Consider the following 8,494-nt stretch of genomic DNA (forward strand, 5'->3'; position numbering starts at 1 on the left):
CTCTCATCCCTCAAATATTCAACCATGTTGATGCCAACCTGCAATACAAGAGCAATCAAAATGACAAAAAACAATGTGTTCAATGTTAAAACAAAGCAACAAAATATGACATTATTTTCTAAAGTTTCTAAATATCACTTACAGGTTGAAGGTCAATAAAGGCCTTGAAGGCTTCAGAGACAGTGGGCTGCATCATTTTTTTGCCCATTTTGAAGGCTTGTGGGGGCAAAAGGTTGGGTAGCAGCCTCAAGGCCTTGTATCCCTTGACATCTAGAAGAAGGAAAAAGGGGTTTTAAACAGAAGACAAAGGGCTGATTATTTAAAATATGCAGTAAAAATGTACATGGTCAGGGTTAGCTGTGGTAATATACATACAATAAGTAGATGTAGACATGGAAGTGCTGGAAGTTGTGCATTGCTGTGTAAAGTAACTACAAAGAGGACAGCAACCAATTCCAAATCACAGTTGCTTTCTAGTTCATTGTATTTGCAGAAGTTGCATGTGGCGAAGTGTCAAATTGTGTGTGAGTAACCAGTCTTCTTTGTCTCTTGACTACCCAGTTCTAAATTCAAGATTTAAGAATTCCTTATTATGTCTCATTATGAGAGCAAATTATTATTAGTAGTATTATTGTAGTTTGGTTCCCCATGCAATTCAAAAGTGCATGTGCTTATGTGTGTGTGCTTGTGATAGAGGTGAGGAAAGCATAGTGTGAGAGCATACAACTCAATGCATATTTCTTTATGTGTAGGAAATTGAGAGTAATCTATTTACTTACATTACAATTACATTTACAGTAAAAATAATTATACCTTGTGGCAGTGAGTCTGAGGCACATTGTAATTTCCCCTCTGGTCTTGCTAGGCGAAGGACTTTCTCAGCAATGGTGACGTTCCATGTGTCAAAGAGCTTCGGTGAAGCCTCTGCATAGAGAGTCTGGAAGTCCTGAGCAATCTAAGAAAAATAAATCAGAGTGATTGCTCTTATACTACATACTAAACATTACACTCACACAAAATGCATAAGTAGTACCTACCATTCCAGGACAAAGGAGGATGGACAAAGGAAGCATACCATTTTAGCCCTCTGGAGTCAGGTATAATTGTCAGTTTTAGACTATTTTTGATTCTAATTTTAGATTTCAACTTAGAATTTTTTTTATCTTGCCATTTTGGTATCATTTTTGTTCAGCACAACCTCACAAGTGTGATTTACTGTTGTTTTTTTCATTTTGACATACTGTATTAACACACTGGACCTAAAATCACACAAAACTCTGGGGAAAATGCGCTGAAGTGCGCTGAATGAAGTGCGCTCAATGCGCTGGTGTTTACTGCGTCTTCTTGCATAAAACTCGCCCCAAACGCGCACCAAACGTGATGGCAATGTTCATGAAAAAAACAGTGCATATATTTTTTATCATAACTCGGGTTTTACTTGACATATTAACAAAATTTAAAAACTTGTATATAGTTTGAAGTGCCCACTTTCGACACAAATTAAAACTGATTCAGCGAGGCTGCGTCTTGCAGCTACGTCGTCTTAAATTGGTCTTGTGATAAGGACGCTCCGGCGCGTCTGTCGACTCCACGGTGTTAGGGGTCCGCCCATATGGAAGTCAATAAAAGTTCCCGATGTGACATACTGAGAGGTTATTTCCCATCTTTGCTCCAGGAATGTCTCTGCTGCTGTGCATAGCTAATTTGCTAGTGTTAGTTGTGTTTGCATTAAGCTTCGTGTGCGCTAGCTAGCTAACAAACGAACTATCTGCTTATCTGCCTGGATTGCTGCCTGACTAAACACATCATGAGCCGTTCTGTGATCTATTGTAAGGCTTTCGTGTATGTTTGACATAACTTCTAAAATCATAACATAATCATATAATATATAATTTTCAAAACACAAACCTCAGTCTTCAGGAAGGTAGTCTGTCCTCTGTGATCATCCCAGGGAAAAGACCGGTCGTGGCCAGTTGTAACCGGTTAAACGTAGTATGACCCAGTGCCTGGGCTGTGTGTAACCTTTGACCCAGCACCTGGGTTGGACTTGACTTTATGATCACAATACTCCAGGTTGAAATATGCCACAGCTCGGGTGATGTAGTGTGACATGGTGTGAGAACAACAACCTCATCCCCAACACGGGCAAGACCAGGGAGATGATAGTGGACATGAGGAAGGAGAGGAGCCCTCATCAGCCACTACTCCTTACTCTCCTACTCCTTAAAGAAATTCCCTTTGGGGATAAATAAAGGAATCCTGATTCTGATTCTGATTCCTCTACCTGAATTTTCCGGTTGCACTGTGCCTAGAGCCCATTTCAACAATGTTTTGTCAGCAGCCAGTGCTTTGTGGGCATTTATGAAAAGTTCACTAACAGAATATAAATTATTAAATATTACCACTTACATAACTCTTTAACTCAGTATTTGCTAGGTTGTTGAAAGTGTCTTTTTATCAGCAACATTTACCAAATGAAAGCTAGACAAAGCCAAAACGATTTCTTTGAATACTGTATACAACCAGTACACAGACACAGGAGTTGCACGTGTGCTAATTTTTTAGACTGGTATTTCACTCTCAAAGAATTTGTTCAGTTCACAATTTTCAGTATACAAAAGACATTTTTATTTTATTTTTGAAATGCTTCTTGAGATGATGACCTTAAAATGCTCAGTGAGTTAACCCAGTATTTAGGCTACCGGTAGTAAAGTGACCCAGGCAATGGGTAGAATACCATGTATCTGTTGGAGATTGAGTTCCAAACCACCAACCATGCAGCTGGGTTATAAAAAATAACCCAGCATGGGCTAATATAACCCAATAAATGGTCAAACTGTCACAACCCAGTAATTGGGTGTAGAAATAACCCAGCATTTTTTAGAGAGTACGATAATTCAATATCAGGCAATTTCAACCATTACTGAAAATGTACTCCATAGGCTAAATTCTTACCCTTTCTTTTTAGTAAGACTTACGAATATCATATCATATCATATCATATATGAGAACACACACCAGCATTTATTTTATACAGGTTGCAGGTGTATTGGGCTGTTACATTATGATGACTGGCTTGCATTTAAAATTGTGTCTGCAGCTGGAATCAAAATGTTCTGGTCCGTAGCTCAGGTTTGAGTACATCTTTCATCACTACAAAGCATTATCATCAAATGTTCGTGCAATGTCAGGTAGAGAAACAAAGAAAAAGCTGTACAGTCAGAGAAAAAGCACCAGAAGTGATGAGTCTGACAGGGGACAAGCAACAACCTCCTCTTTGTGACAAAAAACATCAGGAATTACAAGAAATGTAGCACAAACTCTGAAAAACAGAAAAGCACCCAAGGATGCTCTCTGGACATATTTGTTTATAAGACTCAATAGTCAATATTTCTATTAATTTGGCAATATATTGAAGTCTTGATATATTCCATGTGCCTTCTTTAAGAAGTTCTGATTATGATCTAATGATTATGAGCACCTTTTACCCTCCAGTGACAGATTAATTCTATGTGACATATACAATGTTCCTATCTTTGGCATACAGCTGTCAAACAGAGGTCATGCTGCCCATTCTTTGTGAAATCAAAATCAGGCAGATCAATAGTTCCCATTAGCCTCTGTGGACTCGGCATGATGGCCTCAGCCATTCCCCGTTTCACTCCATGCTTTTCCAAGAATGTAGCTCTAAACTAAGTTTTGAGTGATGACTTTGTGAAAGGTCTTAGGTTGATTACTCTTAAGGCTCCACTGTTCTGTAAACTAAAAGCAGCAAACGATCTTCAGGAGCTCACCTGGGAATTGCATTAGCCTCAGGAATTGAGGACACACACTGATTACACACAAATCCCCATAGCAGTCGCTCCTGAGGTACCTGTTTTATTTCGCTACAAATGTCATTAAGTGCATAAAGTGACACCATTTGGAAGAGGGATGAAGCACACTATGGGCACTTTGGGTGTTTATGCGTATGTGTGTATTTACTCTGAGAGATGTTTAACAATAAAAATCAATTACATGCCAGTTACAAAAGCCAGAGCCATTTGGAGAAAAGATCCTTATAATTAAGGTCACATACAGGGCAAATACAAGTGATTCTTAGATTAGGTCTTACTGATGTGAAAAAGGTTAAAAAAAAAAGATTAACCTGATAATCAGGAGCTGTGAGTAAAATATCCTTTAAGATGCTATTGTTGTGTTATAAGCCTACTGGCCATTTCAAGCATGTACTGAAAAATGAAATGCTCTGCAGCAAGTTCAGGTAGGGAACAGAGGGATGAGTCTGAGTATTCACATTTCATACACTGGGATATACAGGAAATGTTCAGGAATCAAAAATAATCTTGTTTTGATTCTTCAATCCAAATTCTTTTGTGTTTCAGCAAATCTCACAACTCCAAGAACTTCAATAACAGTTTCAGGAAACTCAAAAGTAAGAGACTGAAAAATCATATCTCTGCCATTCTATTTTAAAAAGTGAAAATTTTTATCAGAAGAAAAGAATATCTGACAAGCTGCAGCATAGCAAGATTAACAGTGTACGATATAAAGGCGGTGACCTAATAGACCATCTAACCTGAAAGAATTTATCTTCTTTGTCATCACTTAACAATGTGTGTGTGTGTGTGTGTGTGTGTGTATGGACCCATATTCCTGAAAAAATGCGAATCCCCACAACGTAAATCATTAAATATTAGGGTGAAGACTTGCTTTAACTTTAGGTTGAGGTGAGGATTAGGATTAGGCAAGTAATGTTTATTATTAAGACTCCAAGAAATGAATGCGAGTCTATGTAATGTCCACAAAACACGATTCATGGTGTGTGTGTGTGTGTGTGTGTGTGTGTGTGCATGTGTGTGTGGTATTGTGGTATTTTGTTCAGTATTCACCTATTGTCAGGGCGGCAGCTAAGGTTGGAGATTATACTGCTATGTCCTCTGTATATTTTTCTGTATATTCAGGGGGTTAAGGAACATTCGTGAACTACATATTAAAACATAGACTTTTGGATATTTTGCAGCATGATTTCTAAATCAAAGAAATTAAAATTTAAATTGAAACAGACAGAAGTTCTCTTATTTGTTTTCTTGCCAGGAGTTAAATGGGAAAATCAATTCCACTGTTATATCTGTACAGTAAATATTGTATGAAGCTACCTACAGTGGCTGGTTATCTTAGTTTATCACAAAAACTGCAAAGAGCAGGAAACAGCTAGCCTGACTCTGTCCAAATGACCTCTAAAGCGCACGTTTTTTTTTTTTATATTGTTTGTTTAATTCACACACGAACAAATAGCAAAAATGACATGCTCCAGTTTAATTGATTTAAAAGACACTTTCTATTTCAGTTTCTATATAGATTATTAGATTAGATTGTTTAATTCCTGAGCATTCAATGTGTTGGTATGCGTATTTTGTTATCTATGGACATTGCTGGGCAAGCTGTTCCTTGTGTCTAGTCTTTGTGCAGAGCTAAGCTAACAAGCTGCTGGCTGTAGCTTCATATTTAATGGACAGATATGAAAGTGGTATTGATGTTTTCATCTGAGTCTTGGCAACACATTTCCAAAAAATGCCAAACTATTGCAAACTATTCCTCCATACTTTTTTGTCTACTTTTTGAACAATAGGAAACACAGTCATCGATCATAGAACTATGGCTGGGTGTGATATGATATACTTTGGGTAATGAAGACACATTAATTTTATTGTATACTGTAAAGTATACCAAACTGCTCACAGCATCAGTGCTGAATAAGAAGCGTTGCATATATACGATGTAGTTAGAATAGTTTTCTGATTTAAATCATAAAAGATTTGTTCAAGAAAAGAATCTGATCATGAGATAGCTTTTCGTCACTGGACTCCACAAAGAGCATTATGAGTTGTTTTCAGACTTACTGTTGCAAGGCCAGCAAATTTCTTCAAGTCTGCTTATAGCGTGACTTTTAGAGTTAGTCAGCACTAAATGAGTTTAGTTAACATAGTTTCTTATGGCTCCTGTTATGTGTTTTGAAGGAAATACAATCCAGATGAGTCAAAATGATTCAGAAGTGTATCCTGATGTCTTTATTAGTTAGACAGCTGAAAAATGCAACAGCTGCAGAAAATTAACACAATTACAAACAAAATAGATTTAACATTTTGCAATAATTAAAATATTTAGCTTTCCCCTTTTCAAGAGGTTTAAATATAGATTTCTTTGTGAGACAACAAAACTAGAGAATGTACTTCAAAACTTCAAAACCCCACCCCCCAAAAAAACCCAAAACAGACAAACAAAAAAAAACAGTTGTTGATAAAGGGAGATGTCTTGTAATGACTTGTCTAATATTGGAGTCACAGTAATTTAGGGAAGATCCTGGCTACAGCTCTGTTTAATATTATGTGTGTGATATCACAGGTGGTACAGAATGAAGACAGAGATTAGAGAAATGACTGATAATAGATTATTTTCAACTCCATATGAGCTCATTAGACACAGTTTGTCTGGGAAACAACATCCACCCAGACTGAACAGAACGCTCACCTGAAAAGCATGAAAACAAACCATTTTCCCTGATATTGTAACAATGTGAGTCAGTAGGTCTGGAAGTTTGGGGGAACTTCAGCTTGACTCAGCCCCTGCAGATCAACCAAATCAGATTCTTTTGGTTCTCCTCACTCTGATTTCTCTCCCTTTGAATGCACACCCATTGACTTTGCTGACCTCTGCTATGTGAAGCAGAGATGACCTATGACAGAGCATCAAGCATTTCTGCACCTTCAGCCTCAGTTAATTTCTTCCCACTCTGTGGACCTTTTACAGATCAAACAGTCGGGGTCCTGACGGTTTGTACGTCTGGTCTGAGAGGGGGAGGGGTGCAGGATGACTGACAAAGATTTGGGCAGCTTGTTTTGATGACACTCATTCTGGGACCTTTCTTCATATGCCAGTCCGCCAAATGGCATTAAACGTTTCTCCCTCCCAATTTATTTGCTTACTCTCTTATCTGCTACATGAGAGGCCCAGACAACCCCCCCATCAGAAGACGAATGATAATTGTCAGCGCCTTTCCAGGAAGACGCAGGTAAGGGAAATGGACTGGCATTTATCCCCCCATCAGAGAAATTGAATGGAATCGTGGTTACAGGCAGCTGGAAACAATCTGATGGTGCCACTCCTGCACACCACGTTGTGTAAATCACAACCTCAGCAACTGCATTTCTTTCATAAATAAGAGATGACAAGCTGTGGAAGTTCACATTTTTTCCTTCATCTAATTTTCATTGAAAACTATTAAAAGTCATATTCATTAAAATATGCTAATTGATCTGTAAAGTGGCATTACAGCAAAGTGGGACGTTGGACTGCTCTCATTAAGTCACCCATATCAATGGTTAATCAGCTCTCGGCCATTACCCCTGCTGTAGTTATCTTAATCATGTTCCCCTGCCACACATGGAACCTATATAAATGCTAATTGCTCTTTTGTAATTGTACACAATGCCAGACATTCCCTGCACATGCTAATGATATGTCACACTCCCATGAAGCTGCAGCAACCTTTGTGACTGCAAGAATAAAGGACTTTGGTGTTGAACTGTTCATCTGTTGTAACCTTTTAGCACTATGCTGAATCAGAGAGCACAGCATTATGCTGTTCATTTGTGACACACGCAAGCAGGGCTCCACCTGTGTTGCAGTGGCTTGACCTTTCCAAACTACTCTCCAGGGGCATGCCAGTAAATGCCGAATCACTTCCTATTATGTGGCAAAAGTTACTCATGTCTTACCTCTTTTTATCCCTCCTTTTTTTATAGAAAAGGTATATGCTACATGCTATGGTGTGGCAGCCTCAAGTGCATAAAAAAAAATCTAATACATCCTTCTTTGCTGTGTATTTGGTTGTAGCCATGGTCAAAGTATGCAGTGAGTATGAAGACTTGCTTAAAGAAATTATAGGGGTTTTCAGGACTTCAACCCCATTTTTGGTATTATTTATGGTTATCAGCTTTTTTAAAAGCTAATCATTTTATTTACATTCAGTAATTACTTTTTAGGGTTTTTTTTTATTAGTTATTTTTAAAATATTCTGCCTATCAAATGGAACACAGTTTCTTTCATCTCTGTTAAAAATGTAACATTCAGACTTTTCGTTTATGAAGTTTATGAAGTTTATGAAGTTCATCCTTACTCTTTAGTTTGTGTCTTCACGACCACAAATGTAATTTGTCTGGGAAATAGGGAAATAGCTTACAACCTTGAAAGCATTGACAGGAAGATGGTTAGGCTAAATGTTTCCTCAAGCTTTCGGTCTTAATGCTAAGCTAACTTATAACTACGGTAATGTACAGATATGAGAGTGTTGACCTTCTCATCTATTAGAACTTACCAATAGTCCAAAGATTTTATTGGCTTTGTACATCATTAGGTTTAACCACAATCCAGTCAGAGTCATATTGCTAATTTATACACCTCAGGATCACCACTAGAATTTCAAGATAAAGATCTA

Source organism: Scatophagus argus, chromosome 10 (assembly GCF_020382885.2).
Source record: "Scatophagus argus isolate fScaArg1 chromosome 10, fScaArg1.pri, whole genome shotgun sequence".
Classification (NCBI taxonomy): domain Eukaryota; kingdom Metazoa; phylum Chordata; class Actinopteri; family Scatophagidae; genus Scatophagus; species Scatophagus argus.